The 16,700-nt window shown below is 32.5% G+C and overlaps 1 pseudogene; it reads right to left on the bottom strand.

Moving 5' to 3' along the window:
* Positions 1-6,565: 6,565 nt before the first annotated feature.
* Positions 6,566-11,229, bottom strand: LOC140038349 (jasmonate-induced oxygenase 4-like; annotated as a pseudogene).
* Positions 11,230-16,700: the final 5,471 nt, after the last annotated feature.

Raw genomic sequence — 16,700 nt, 5'->3', positions numbered from 1 at the left:
AACCGTTCACTTGGTAACCGTTTTACCCTTGGTCCACAGAGTTACACCATCGCTTGATGCTCTCTCCATACTCTTAGAACTATTCTATCCCTTCACACAAATTTATAACATCCTTGGTTATTTTTTAAATTTTAGAATGACTATAAGTGGTAATTTTCGTGTTGCTTACTTTACCTGTCTGCCGAATTCTCACTTAAATTTGATCGGTTTGACTAGTAATATCTAGACACTTTTACTGCTGCAATTTGACTGCATCGTATAATAGAATACATGATGGGCGGAATCAGAAATGAAAGTATGGAATGTCCAGAATGCATTCATCATCTTAGTGGACAAGTTTGGTACGCTGGAAAGCATTTTGTCTACTCCCCATAGACATGCCAACCTAGTACTTCAATTTTCTATGATTTGTACATTGTAAGCGTATTTAGGCCAGCACTAATATATTCTAACATGTATATAAAATCAATTGTGCTTGATATTAATAATGGTTCAATCTAAAAAAATTGACCATAGTTGTTCAAGCTGTCAAAATTTCTAAAGCTTAATGTTTTTTTGCATGTTTGCTTTAACGTTTTCTTTGACTATTTACCCTTTATTCAGATGGCAAAAGCAGACAAAGCTTAATCCTCAAATTCACTTAGGTGAATGGGACAAAGAAGCAGCACTCTTAAACTATTAGTGGACTTTTTCTCCGGTGAGTTGAAATCGGAACAGACAAAAACCAGGTTTGTCTTCTTAATTGTACATTAGTTTCCAAAATTATGATCAGGTTTCTCTTTAATCTCTCTACTTCTCTTTTCTCTTCTAAAATTATGATCGAAATTCGTTGTACCAAAAATAGTATATGCCATCTGAACATCTGGCTTTGAATCAATTAATTAGCTAGACCAATGTTTTCTTTCAGGCTGATCTCGACTGTTAAATGCTGTAAAAATTGTCTTCGATTGCTGGTGCAAACCACCACAGACAATCCGGACCCTTGTGCCTTTCTTTTTTTTTTTTTGGGACATGTTCTGTCTATACGGTACCTTCCCTAAGATTTTTTTGGATAAATTACACTTTACTCCTCTATAATTTAGTATTTTTTACATAACCCCCTATGATTTCAAAACCTATATATAATTCCCTCATGATTTGAATTAAAGTGTTTAAGTGACGGAATTTGCAATCCATAACGGAGCCAGCTAATTGTCAAAAATGCCCCTATGTAAAGTTGAAAATTATTTATTAACCATGGGGGAGTTATGGATATATATTAAAAATCATAAGGAGGTTATATGGTAAAGCACTAACTCATAAAAGAGTTATATAGTAAAATATAAAATCATACAGGGTTAGAGTGCCATGCATATTATATTTATATATTTTAGTCATTTCAGCTATTTTAGTTTTTAAACAAGGGTAATTTCGATATTTTTATAGGTTCTGTTACGAATGATCATTTCTGTTATTTTGGCACTTTAATACAAATTATGAGGAGGTTGTATATAACTTTTAAAACTATATGAGGGTTATGTGAAAATTAGCTATACCACAGGAGGGTAAAGTATAATTTGCCCTTTTTTTTCTTTTGGTGGGTGAGGGTGGGGTTAGCTCTTTTTTTTTTTTTTTTTTCTTTTTGCGCTGGTGGTTGCATTTTCTGGATTTCGAGTACCTTTTATAAATGTTTATGATAGGTATTCACTTGATTTTAAGTCGAAAAGAAAATCCACCACATACAATGGAATAGTCGGAAAGTTTTATAGCTGTGGACAGGAAAAAGTTGCTTAAAAGGCAGGTAAGGGAAAGGATAATTGATAGCTCCACAGGGGACAAGCATGCTCTCTTTTGTTCATTGACATCAAACTTTATGCTTCATAGCTCTACTTTAATTATTTGTTTTTTGCATCACATTTTTTGCTTGAGAAAAAAAAAAGGGATAATCATTAACCTCATAAAAGCAACGATTCTCATCAATCAAGTAGTGATTTTATTCAGTTGGGCCAGGGACATTTTATTTCGTAGACTCACCACACATATATACAGTGCAGAGGTTGATGAAGTTCGTTCAGAGCTTTTAGGCTGCTAATTAAGCAACGGATCTTGTCGATAATAGTGACTAAATAAATGACTTTTGATTTTACTCTTGAAAGTAGGAACTGTTATTTTGGAATATGATGGCTTTTGATATCTTGTAGAAGTTGTTAAAATTTTAGATCAAAGTCACATAATGGTTGTAAAACCACAATTAAAGAGGAGAGAAAATGTTGGTGAAATCATCAACATGATCCATAAATTAAAACTAAAAAGAATATAAAAGTTTCTAAAAAAAAATACATAACTCTGTAGAGAAATAATTCTTGATTTGTTTGCCAATTACAGCTAAAACTACAAAATCAAATTCAAAAGTTGAATAATTTGTACATGTGCTATGTAACCCAAAATTCAAGGGTGATATAACCCATTCAAAAAGATTTCTCAAGAAAAGTTCTAGGACTTTAAGCTAGCATACTATTACTTTTACGATTTTTTTTTCTATCAGACGTGTGAATAAAAGTCAAAGCAAGATGGAAAATTGTATACAATTCTTTTGACTGGAAATATGGCTGCAAATGATTTGAGCTCTTTACTAACAATTTATGCTTGTCCACACAATTGTCCATGTACCAGTAGAAGGTTCGGCAGTTTTTGTAGCCTCTGCTTCTTCAGATGGAACTCCCAGTTGGGGAGTTACTCGAAATGCTGTCAAGATAAAGATATCTGTATCTTTCGGTTCCTATTCAGGAGTATAATAAGTCAATTTATGCCCTTTAACACGATTTTTGAATCCAACACTTGCTTTAGTCTCTATTTATGGTGATATAAATTCCTCTTTACAACTCATGAATTAAGAAGTCTCGTAACAAGAAAATCTACTCGACACGAATTAACTGTTAATGAAACTTTTCATAATAATCTGTCACAAAATTCCCTGCTAATACTAATATTATCAACTAATCAGAATGTTTGATTATTAGACCAGACCATGGGATTTGCCAAACATATTATTATTGTATACTCAAAAGACTAAGTTTTTCTCCTTTTTTGTTTTTGTACTTCCTATTTATGCTACTTTACATGTATGCTGGTGCAATCCTACTACATAATCCTGAAGCTCCATTGCTGGTGCAGCTGGTAAGGAAAAATGAAGAAGGAAATATCAAATTTCTGAGCCGATTTTATCCAGCCCAGTCCCACCAACAAGATCTTAATAAACTGGTGAAGAACTGAATGACATTTATCAACTTTTAAAATATGTTTTATGGAAAGCTAATTAAATTAGTTTTTAAGCATTCTCTCAAAACTTAGATGCAATAAAACTGAATAGTTACGTTTTAAGTATTCTCACCCTAAATTTCGAACTTGGACTTGAATGTGGTACAGAAGTCAGGTACCTTCATAAGATAAGAATTATGCAATCTCTATATGCTTAGATTGTTTAATTCTCTGTTAAAAGTTTATCTTTGCACTTAAGAATTGCTTTAGAAAATTCTACCATCCCAATTCTAAAATTTATGGAATGGGAAAAGGCTGAGCCTTTTCAACCACAAAGTTTCTTTCCAAAAATCGTCTAGATTGACTTATCTCATAGAAATCAAGAATCAAGATAATAGTGCTAAAAGATTTCTACCGGTGTTCTTTTTCAATTTCTTTGGCATTGGTCGGGTATATAATTCTGAATCCAATTCAAAAACAAGGTAGGATCCTTAAATCTTGTAAAACAAGGAAGAAAACAGTCATCTGCATGCAAACACAACTCCTCTTGAAGAAAAACTTGAACATGCTCTTGTACAAATGCTAGAAATCAGAAGACAAATTTTGGAAGGAGACAGACTGCATAAGTATTGTAATGGTTCTAGATACATGAAAGAGAACATCTACTTTGCAACTGAAATTCAGTCCTGCATGAAATTATTGAAGGCGGGTTCCACGATTTGGACAATCTGATTTGATCATTTCTGTAGATATTTGTTTAACTACTGAATAATGCTTTGGACTCACGTGTTCGGGTCAACAAACCCACGAGTACTACAATAGTAGAGACTGATCTCTACAAGTTGATGAAATAATGGTACGAGGATAACTTAATTACCAAGAAATTAACGTATTAAGGCTAGAAAATCAACAGACAACTCACCGAAATACTACAAATTAATCGATGCTTCTGAATATCTGGGCATTTCAAGCTTCCATTCCAAAAAATTTGACTCATCAGACTTCATAAAAATTGGTAATTTGGGACCTCTATCATCTATCCCAAACTTGCACAAAATTTTGTTCCATAAATTTTCTCGCTCGAAGGAATGCGCCTAAAAATATTTGGGGTTCAATTGCTGGCCATGGTGAAAATGTTTTGTTACAATTATATGATGCAATTTAATCGCAAACGATCATTCTAGCAATCGACGCACAATAACTTGAAGAAAATAATAAAATGTTTAACCTCATACAGAATCCAATATAATTAATTTGGTTGTCAATGTTCACTTCTCCAATTTTCTACGCCTCCTCAATAGTTTTCCTATGTAAAAAAGATTCTTTTAGTATTGTCAATGTTTGCTTCTTCAATTTTCTACGCCTCTTGATCTACTAGAGACATCGACCTATTCTATTCTTTTAGATCGGTGGATACAAAATGGGTTTCAAAGATAAAAATTCTTTATTTATCGGCCCATAAACTTGTCTAGATAACTCAAATTATTGGTTTCCCTATTTTTAATTTTTCCTTTTTAAGAGGTCTATGTAAGAATTTTGTAACGGTTACCGTAGCAATTTTGAACTGCCAAGGGATGCAAGTTGGAATTTTGAAAATTTGAGGCCTTCTGAATTCTGTTTGTAATTGCGAAACTCCGGGGACGGTTTGAAAAATTTGAGATCATACCTGGTCAAAAATCCAAAAGTATTGGGCCTCAAAGCTGATCCATGGTGAGTTGTATAATCCAAAAATATTGGGCCTCAAAGACCTCGTCTCTTACTTCTGATTTTCAGACCAAAAAACGCAGCAGTCGAATTGTAAATAGAAACATTAGAGAGGATACTACAGGATTGGTTTAACTCTTAAATCCTTCGTTTTTTGTTTTCTCCTTGTACAGTTCGGAGTTTCTCTTAAATTACAAAAAGGAAGAATTTCCCCAAAACGTTCTATCTACTTCACAAATTATCAATTTTTCTACTATGATTTTACACAGTGGTGGAGTCACGACCTGGAATTACAACGGTCAATTTCAACACAAATCATGTTCTTAGATTTATATAAAAATATAATATGTACTTTGATTTGAAAGGCCAAATCCATTTCCCCATTAGTATCATTAATGTTTAATTTAGAATAGGTCCAAAATTTTTGTTCGAGGAGGTAATTAATAAAAGATCTTATTTTTTAAGCAGTCAATGTAGAATGAGGAGGGAATATATAGATATTAAGAGGATAATCTATGTATAGAAAGGAATTTTCTTAGATTTAAGGGGGACCATGCAACTGAAGAAGAGAACTTTATAAAATGTAGGGGGTGCAAATATAATACAAACTTAAAAATTTTTTTAAAAAATTTTTAAGGCTATTACATAATTTTATCGAATTTAACAAAAGGGAGGTGGGGGGAGGCGGTAATTGTCCACCCTCACTTCTATGTTGCTCCGCCACACATAAATTATATTAATACCAAACTCAAGGCCATTAACTAGAGCTAATTAGCAACTGACGATTTTTGAGGTATTTCACGGGGCTTCAGAATCAATGTGTTTGTAACTTCTGTCAGCATTGTGGAGTGTAACAAAAAAAAAGCCACATGAGGGCGTTCGGTTTAAAGGAGAATTTTTGTTGAAAATTTTTTAGTAGGAGAGAGAGGTGGAATTTAATAAACTGAAAGGGGACAGGCGGATTAAAATCCATAAATTGAAAGGGGACAGGAGAATTAGAATCCAGAACCTCTATGAAAAATCTACTTTGTGAAAATGCATGAAATTCATGGAGTAAATAATAATTTTGGAATTTTAATAACGAGCACGACCTTTTATTTTTGGTGGCTTTCTACTTCTAACTAGTATCTAAGTGTTAGGTATTTGAGGGTTATATAAATCATGGATTTTTCCGGTGGATGTGATTATCAGTATTCACATAATAACTAGGATTTAGTTTAGATGTATTAACGAAAATTGACTGAACACTAGTCAAAAGACTTTACAAAGTTTAAAGAAATGATTTAGGAACCAATTGAGAAGATAAGGTTATCTATGTAGAGAGTGAGTATCTTCAACATACGTGGATGTGTGTGTGTCTATTTTGAATGAGTATTCAATTTCCCAGTAATTCCTGTTCCTAACTTGAGTATCAAAAGGGGAATTACATTTGGAGATATGCTTCAAAACCCTTATCCTGCTTTTCTACAGTGAGATGTATCTCAGGCATGGTTCAGGTGACCTCCCTAACAGACTGATTTGGTCTCGGCTCCATGATATTACATCTGTTGCGAACTTGGGATAAATATCACATTTCAGAAGTCTGTCCGGCTGTATTAGCAAAATTTTCTACTATTATCCGATATCAAAAGTAGCTCAGAAACTTGTAATTGTGCATATGGAATATCAGGGCGAAGTCATCAGAAAAATAGAGCCCATTCTTGTCAACCATTTCCACCAAAACCATCCCAGAGGTCCTCACCCCTACGGTTGGAAGCTTTATCCTATGAACTCCAGCACGATTATAGACATGGTTTTGCTTAATCGTCCTTCCCCTTGGTATATCTACAATTAAGAACAACTCATCCCTCTCCTGTTAGAAAAAATAAATAAAAAGAAAAAGCCAAGGCTTTCGAATTCTTGTATAAGCAATCCTCAAAAAAAAAAAAAAAAAAAAACTTGTGACATGAATACAAATTGCATTTGCAAGAATCATTATTTTGAAATAGTGAAGATTGACGTTAACAAACTCCGTTTGAAAATCTGCATAACAACTATTTTTTTATAACTCAATGGGAATTGAACAACACCAAAGAGTTTGACTCCATTTATGTGAGATGAGCTTTAGAAGATAAAAAGAAAATAGATTTCTATGCATATGTATGTCTGTGTATATCTGAGCATTTTTCTGCCTGTGTGTTTGACTGTCCATAAGTTGGACTACTTCCTATTTTCAGAATCCACATTCATTTCGAAAAGGAAAATTGTATTTACCCATACTCATAAGAATTAAAGCTAATTTGAAAATCTGGAGTATTTATTTCTCAACAATTAATCATATCATTTCTCATCTATTATTTACAACTCAACTTAGTTTTATACTTTTGACAAATATCAACCTTTAGGCAATTTGGTAAGTTACAATTATTAAAGGATGCAATTAACGTTATCTTTTCTTTTATGTTCTTTAATCAAAACAAAATCAAGTTATTAATGTATAATTTTGAAAGAAAAAAATAAGGAGAGATAATATTAGCTAATTAAAGACATAATGGCATTATATAAAATGGTATAAAAGAGTTTAATTATTGCATGATAATTTTCCTTTACCTAAACCAAAGGAATTCAATGCCAGAAAACAACACAATCCTGCATGAAATAATCCACATGCAAGCCTCATTTTCCTGTCACATAATCTTCATCTCAACAGTGTCAAATTTTCAAAGCATCTAAAGGCCTTGTGATCCCATGTTGAATGTTCTCTCTAAAGTGTCGAAGATAGTCTATGACATTCTTGTACAATCTCGGATTTTTTTCACCAATGAGTCCCTCAGCGGGTTTGATTTCACCGAACGAAGGTTCAGGACAAAAGTAAAAAGCTAGCGATGTTCTCTCCCTTTTGTTGTTTGTGGGAACTCTATGTATTGGACTTTTGAATATGCCGTTACTCATTATCTGCAAATCAAATAAAATCGAAGTTAAAAATAAGAGTCACCTAGAAACTATATAAAACTGTTGATTTTAATTGGAAAAAATGGCAAATTATTCTAACCACCAATGACATTTTTTATAAGTACAATAATCTCAATACCTATCAAGTAATTAAACATATCCCTCATCATGCTTTCTATGAGGGGACATGATCAACTTCACAATTTGCTTCTTCTTGCTAAGATAGAAGAGATCTTTGAAATTACATGAATAACAAGTGAGGTCATTTACGATTTAGTTGCTGCGGCGGAATATGCCTTCTTTTTTTTTTGGGTGGGGGGACAGGGGGATTCTATCACAGACCTCAAGCCTTATATACGAGGAAAAAATGAGAGAATTTAAAAGTGGAACCAAAGATTTCAGGGTACTCTAACTAATATTTCTACTAGTTAAATTAATTGTTTAGGACAAGCTTGAAGTAAAATTGATTTTTCAGGGCCTGATGCAATTTACCCCTTAAAACATGATGATTGCGACTTCATATGAAACTTGTGTGCTTCTTTAGTTTGTCAAGTTATGTGCAGGTAACGGCACTATTCAAGTTTTATTTTATTTTTTTCTTTTTTTGGGGGTTTTTTCTGTTAGCCTTTGTCTAATTAAAAAGACACAAACAAACACTATATGGTTTAAAAAAAAAAAAAGATTTAGTCATCTCAACTTGATCACCAACATTGACGACAATGGCATCCGGAGTAAGTGGAGTTCTATGCCACTGATTTTTTTTAAAGACTTGAAGGCCTTCCACCTCAGCATCTTGCAAGATAAAAGTAATCCCAGATGGATCTTAACGGGGCTTGTTGGCATCTAAAACATCCGGCCATGGACATGGAGGATAGAAATTAAAAGTCGAGAGCAATCTCGGATTTCCTCCAAATTGATGCAGAAAACAATTCTCATCCAAGTTTAGTGACTGCCATAGCTTTAACAATGATTTCATTCAACATCCTCAGTTTCAGTTTTTCTGTGTACTCAAGCAAAACCCTCCTACAAATCGAGTCACAAAAGTTCTTGTAACATCAAGAATTTGACCAACAAGGATTTTGGTGAATGATAATTTTTGAAATTTATAGTGGACTAACTCTCTCTATTTTGTTTGACTATTCTGCACGGATTAGTAAAAACCTTATGTCAAAGTTGGCGGAGTGCATTTTTTTTGTTTGTGGGGGGGGGGGGGGGGGGGGGGGGGGGGGGGGTGGGGGTAGTTGTGGCAGGTTTACCTAAAAATTTTGAGGAAGGCGAGGCCATTTTTCGCATTTTCTGATGCTCTCCGGGAGCACATGAAGATACAGCCGATCATTAACTAGAATGGGTTTGACGATCTGAATAGATTACATCATTCCCATAGCCGTCAATCCCGTTTTCATCCCTGGAATATGTCCTTTTCTCATCCAATGGAAGTTTGAAAAATTTTCCAGTGACTTCAAGCACTTCATCCAGAAATGAAGCACTCATTCCATGGTTAATTGCCTGAAATACCAAGCACTACTTTTGTAAATGAGTTGGTAAATATAGAAGAACAAATTGGTTTGGGGATCGATAGTCCTAATAGATTTAGTGATTGTTGTGATTCTTTGGATAATTGATTCTACATAGTTTTCCATAGTGTTATTTTCTTTCTTCTACCCTATAGAATCTTAATGAACAGGGTCATTACTAATAATTTCATGTTACTGCATGACTCCCGTAATATTTCAAAATATCCACATAACTTTCTTATAATATTATGTGAAGTGAAAATTAGACAGAAAGCACCTCAATTATGCGAGCAACTCAGACATCTAAAGATGCGTGTGATGATATTATAATATCCAAATTTTCTTGGTGATGCAGATGAATTAAATTATGGAAAATTGGATGAAGAATGGGTAAAAATGTTTGAATTTTTTCTTCACAAGAGTGATCAAGCGAAAAAATTGTTTGAAAAGTACAAGTTTCGTCCACTACCACAGGTGAAGATGAAATTAAAGATCCATTGCAAGTTGAAGCTCCACATCATCTATACAGCGACTGAATTTGTTTATGGAGATTTAAACTCTTAATGGCATTGGAGGTGACCATATGAAGAATTTGGTTTAAATGAGGTAATGAAGGAAATTAAACCAAACTATCTTGGTATTTAGTTTTCTAATTCTTTTAGATTCTTGTTTTGGTATCCTATTTATTTAGTTTTCATATTAGTGTAGAAAATCTCAAGTCAATGTCTAAATAAGTTTCAGTTTATGATGGTAATTGTTTTAAGAAGCTTTGGAATCTATAAATACTATTAGTCTAGTAAGTTATTACTTGAAGAGTTGAGTTAAGTCCTAAAAATAGGTTTGAGAGAAAGTTTCATAGTTGAGAATGTGCGTTATCGTGGGTGAAAGATTACGATTTGATATTTGTTACTGTTAAGTTTTGAGTTAATAAATAGTTAAGTATTTCTTTGTGTGTTTATTCTTCTCCTCTTCCTACATATTTTTATATATGTCAAAATTCCTTCCGCTCGCTGTGTGATTTGTTGTGCTAACAATACATGTTTTCAGAATGATATATCACTTATAGGAGAAAAATGAATACTAATTTTTTTTATTGCTATTTAGTATCAGCAATAAATTTGAAAAAGTAATATTTATAAATTACCTATCATCACAGCCAAAATTACCAACACAACTAAAGTAACATTATAAACCTACACAGTTTGCTTGGGAATAGTAAGGTGCTCTGAAAGAATAGGGACAGGGCAGCAACCGATTTTTGAATGGAACATTAAACATATTTCTTTTTTCTTAGGACAAAAAATATGCACTCATACAACGAAAGTAATTTTAGCACATATAAAAATATGTGAGAAGAGGAGGAGAATAAACACACAAACAAATAATCAATAATTTTATTAATTCAAAACTCAATAATAACAATATCAAGTCATAGCATTTCGCTCATGATAACTCATAAATCTTAACTATGATGTTTTCTCTCAAACCCACTTTCAAGACTTAACTCAGCTTTTCAAATAATTTCCTACTAAACTGATAGTATTTATAGACTGCAAAACTTTAGAAAATAAATAAAATTGTAAACTGAAACATACTTGAAAACTAACTTGAGATTTTCTAAACTAATATGGAAACTAAACAAATAGGACACAAAAGCAAGAAACTAAAAGGATTAGGAAACTAAATACTAAACTAGTTTGGTTTAATTTACTTCATTGCCTCCTTAAACCACACTCTTGATGTCATCACCTCCAATACCATTTTGAGTTTGAATCTTCATGGAAAACTTAGTTGTTGTATAGATGACGTGGAACTCTAACTTGTAATGGATCTCCAATTTCATCTTTATGTGCAGTAGCAGACGAAACTTGTACTTCTCAAATAATTTCTTCGTTTAATCACATTTGTCAAAAAACTGAAACATATTCACCCATGCTTCATTAGATACTCCATAATTTAATTCATCCACATCACCAAAAAAAAAAAATCTCCTGAAATCACAAAATCATAGTTGCCACCACTAATATTTTCAACATTACCAGACTTTTGTGTTGATTGATTCACATTGACAATCATATCAATTTTAGCACTGCCACAATTTTCAACTAAATTGTCCACTCCATAATTGTTTTTTTTTTCCACTCCATAATTGATATCAACTAAGTCAACTATTTGATTTTTCTCTTCAATAAATTCACCAGCCACGACAAAATAAAAATATTTTACATTGCCACGATCTTCAATTACATCTTTAATTTCACTAATAATTTCACTTTCTTTCTCGACCACTTGTAAGATTTCTTTTTGAGTCACAAATTTTTTATCTTCATGGGTGATGAGCGCGGAGTATACATATAACAATTAACTCATCCACAGTCAAGTTTTACATTTATAAAATCTTAAATACCCCACACGCGAGTTTTCACAAGTATACGAGTCGTTTATTGAGTATAAGGGTATTAGGTGTCGATCCCACAGGGAAAATTTTCAATTACCGGTGATTTTCAAATTCCTTTATTATTTAGACTATCACAAGTACAAGAAATTAAATCTACACTATAAAAACAACAAAAATACAGTAGAAAACTCCTAGAGGTTTGAAATTCCTTACTATTCTTGCAAGTGAAGTTACCGGTTAAGTGAATGCTATTATATTGACTAGTTATGGTGTAATTCCCTAATGTATGCGAAAACTAGTCTTGTAGTGAATTAACTATACTTGTAATTAAACCATACCTACTCTCGTAGTTATGAAATTAACTACAAGTTCATTTCTTCTATGAAATTATATGAAACAAATCACTAAAGTCACAAAAGTGCACCTCTACTCTCGTGAATGTACTTTCTAGGTTTATCACTTCCAATTCTCATTGCAAACTTAACACCTTTAGATAGGGATGACAATTTTCGACATGACTCGAAAACACGACACGAATCTAAGACGAAATTAATGGTTTGGATTGAGGTTTCGCAGGTTCGGGTCAGAATCAGGTCGAACCCGATGAATCCGAAAAGAAAACGGGTCGAATTCGGGTCAACTCGTGGGTGACCCGATAATCCGTTTACGAATTAAAAATAATTTAATAAACATAAAAATATTTTGTCTAACTAAACTAAGTTATTCTTTTTTTCCAAAGGCATTAATCACTTAATCCTAAATGAATTTACTTACCTTGTGTGAAGTTGAAATTATTATATTTAGACAAATAATGTATATTTTTTTTTTACTTTTATACTATTTTAATTTATTTTATATTTGGTTTGGAATAAAACACTTTTATGGTGTTTTAATTTATTTTAAATTTGGTTTGGGATTATTTATTTAAAATTTTATTACTTGATTATGTAATTAGTCTTGTGCGAAATTGGTTTTATTAGAAATTACAGGGATAAATTAATAAATTAAAATTAAGTTTTGGGTCATTTCGGGTCGTCCCGCCAACCCGAAATTTTCGGGTTCAGGTCAACGGGTTTTCTGTTATACCCAGGTCTCAACCTGACTCGCCAACCCGATTTGGACCCGATTGCCACCCCTACCTTGAGATAATCACAACTAAAGGCCGGTTAATCATGATTAAAAAAGCAAAAGTGGCAATTAACTTGCTCAAAACAGTATCATCAAATAACCAAGTAAATATTAATAACAAGATATAGCAAGTTTATCCATAACTCTAGGCATAAATTTTAATTAAACATAAAGAACAAGATACAAACTTGTATTATAGCTAAACATGAACTTAAATATAAAAGAGAAAGTGATAGGAGAGAAATCACCCTTGTTACATGAGCTCTAACTCTCTATCTTTGTTCCTCTAATCTTCATCCAAATCTAACTACAAATACAAGAAGGAAAAACTACACTAACTATACTATACTACTCTAACTAATGAACTAAGGAAAGTCTAGTGAAAGTCTACATTTTTGTGGAGTTTCTCTAGCCTTCCAAAGTTGTGAAAATGGTCTCCAAATGTTGCTATTTATAGAAGATTCAAGAGCCAAATGAGTTGTTTCTAGTTGTTATATTTGGCCCTTGAAACTCCCAAAGGTTAGTTATCCAACTTTCCACATTCTTCTTGGTCAGATACAGCCAAAATTACTTGCTAGAATTGAGCTGGAAAGTCATGTGAACAAAGAATAAGTTGCAAAGTAAGTTGCAGCAGATACGCGACCTCGAATACGTGTCCTTAGGTAGCGTATTGTACCCCACGTATTGCTTCTGCAGGTTTGCACTTTCTGGACAGAATTCATCCTTGCTTTGTTTTTTGTCCAACTTCAACTAATATTTTCTCAATGTTAGAAGCTAAACTAACTCTTGTATAAAACATCAAAATTGTAGCCCTTTGAGTTATCTTTCCAATGCATCAAGAATCATACAATTTAAAGCTCCATGGCTGAGAAATGACCAAAATACCATTAACTGGTCAATCTCCTGTTTCAGCTTTCGACCATGAAAATGCACTTCTGTATTTCGACTTTTTGACAATAAAAACAACTAAAATGGATTTCGATGTCTTTATACCAAATGTAGATCTATATCTTTAGCTTCAAAATGATATAAGAATTGCCTCAATCCAATACTTGTAGCTCAAACTATAGACAAAACACCACAAGATGTCAAAGCTGGAAAACTTCCTTTAATTGTATTTCATCTCTTGCAGTTCATATTCTCCTTTTATCACTTCAAACCATCATCAATCATCCAATTATCTTTTCAACTCACTCCATTTAATAATTGAATCATTAAACCTAAAAAAGCATGAAGTTTTCACTATTAAAATCCATAGAAATGCAATTTTCACACTTTAAACCATAAAATGCATATTTTCACTAGAATTCTAGTTAATTAGCTATAAAAGTAGTTAAAACATACCAAAATTAACTAATAAAACACACTAAAAATATCTAAAATACACACTTATCAATGGGCACCCACAGTTTTTGCAATTTCTTCTTTTCTTGACTCATCAAAAAATTCTGTTTCTTTTCCGTGTCACAAATTTCTTTTCCACCATGATCACAATAAGAGTTTATAAAAAATTTTCAAACCTCCTTTGTTGTCTTTGCATGTTCAAATTTATTCGCTACATGCAACTAGACTTGGGTGCTGAGATAGTAAAATGCCTTATAATCCAACTGTTTATTGCTCTCTAATTTTTTAACTGCATCACATGATAATTTCGTGTCGTGTATAGGTTTCATGAATCCCTTTGGGATAATATCCCAAATTTCAATAATTTGAAGAAAAAGACTTTTCATCATCCAACTTTAAATCTCAAATTTATTTTTACCACCAAAAATAAAAAGCGTCACAGTGTAGTAAATAATACAGATCCATACTTTAACTTCACAAACAAGCCCGAGGATTAAAACCTAGAACTCTGATTCCACTTGTTAGCATAAAAAATACACGCACAAACAATGAAAGCAATTTTAGCACATATAAAAATATGTGGGAAGAGGAGGAGAATAAATACACAAACAAATAATTAATGATTTTATTAACTCAAAACTCAAAAACAACAATATCAAGTCACAGTTTTTCGCTCACGACAAGTCATAAATCTCAACTATGAGACTTTCTATCAAATTCACTTTCAGGACTCGACTCAACTCAACTCTTCGAGTAATAAACTACTGGATTGGTAGTGTTTATAAATTGCAAAACTTCCTAAAACAAACATAATTATAAATTGAAACATACTTGCAAACTGATTTGACATTTCCTAAAATAATATGGAAACTAAACAAATAGGATACCAAAACAAGAAACTAAAAGGATTAGGAAACTAAATACTAAAATAGTTTGATTCAATTTCCTTCATTTTCCCCTTGTATATCAATGCGTAAGAATCATTTGTGATGTTAAACGTGATGGGGTTGTATTAGAAAAAGAAAATCGGATTAGTGTAGTTAATTGCAAGTTACAAACAACAATGTAACAATTGTTACCTAATAAACATATCTTGAGTTCAATGGCTGAGTTTCCACTGATGAATTTGTTGAGATCAGTGGTATTTGACTAGGTAGTTTTTTGGTTTTTTACTTTAAGATTAAAATTGCTTTAGCAAAAAAGATTCATGCTCTTGCATTGTCGTTAAAGTATTGTTTCTGATGTAGATTTCTCTTGTATGTTTGCATGTATCAGTTCTCATGGATTTTGATGCATTAGTGAAAAAGGATCCGTTATGATCTTTTCCAATCGCAGGATTATTACTGTGTCTCAATAATGAAGGACACAATTATTGGCTGGTTGATGTTGACATGTAAATTAAGCAGGGAGTAAAGCAATTTCACAATCATAGGAGTTTGCACCCATTTGGCAAAGTATCAATAATTAAGAATACTTCTCATTTGGCACATGTGTGGATTAAGCGGAATTAAGTTTTCTTGGATTAGTAGTCATTAATATATGAATAAGCTTGTACAATAGATCCTTAGGTCGGTCCTTGATCTCATCTAAATTAGTAATCCCATGTTGTGCTACACTAGAAGCTGTTAAGAAAAATATAATTCGGTGGAGATGGATTGAGACAAAATTCTAAAAGAAAAATGCTATATTAGGTGATGTATGACTTAAATGACAAACATAAAGGGTCTGTTTGGTTGGAAGTAAAATGTTTTCCTTGGGAAAATATTTTCCGTGGAAGTAATTTTCCATGAAAATCATTTCCCTTTCATCATTTTCAGGTGTTTGGTTAGCTTATTGAAAATATTTTCTTACTTCATTTTTCTGGTGTTTGTTTAACTTTTGAAATATTTTCACTTTTATCTCTATCTTTACTTTCTACACATTATAACTATATACTTCTTCCCATGCAAAATAAGAAAATTTATCTCATTGTTTAACTTTAAAAAATCTTGGAGAAATGTATATATAAATAAAAAATATCTCCTTAAGCAATAAACAAATTGCTGGCCATTTAGTGTCAAATATCAATCACATGCAATGCTTATTGTGATATATATCTTGCACTCTCACTGCTGAAAGTTTCTCTAGAAAAGAATGTCCCTATTATACATAATTAATTACTAGTATAGGATGAGCAGGATGAGGTTTTTTTTTATTTTGAATATACTAGGGGGAGGGTTGGGTTGGGTGGTACGGAGGAGGGAGTGTAAGGAAGAGGTCTTAGGTTCGAGTTCTCCTGTTTACACTAAAAAAAAAAGAACATACTACAAGATGTTTTCAGTAAGTTTGGAACATACTACAGGCGAGATGCATGCATTTCGGAAAACAATTTCAGTAAGTTTGGAAGGGAAGTTGTTTTCCATAAGATGAGTGAAAATATTTTACATAGGAAAATGTTTTCAATA

The sequence above is a fragment of the Coffea arabica genome, chromosome 3e, assembly GCF_036785885.1.
Source record: "Coffea arabica cultivar ET-39 chromosome 3e, Coffea Arabica ET-39 HiFi, whole genome shotgun sequence".
NCBI classification, from domain to species: Eukaryota; Viridiplantae; Streptophyta; class Magnoliopsida; order Gentianales; family Rubiaceae; genus Coffea; species Coffea arabica.
Note: the sequence above shows the minus strand (reverse complement) of the source record. Positions and strands in the feature narration are given on the sequence as shown.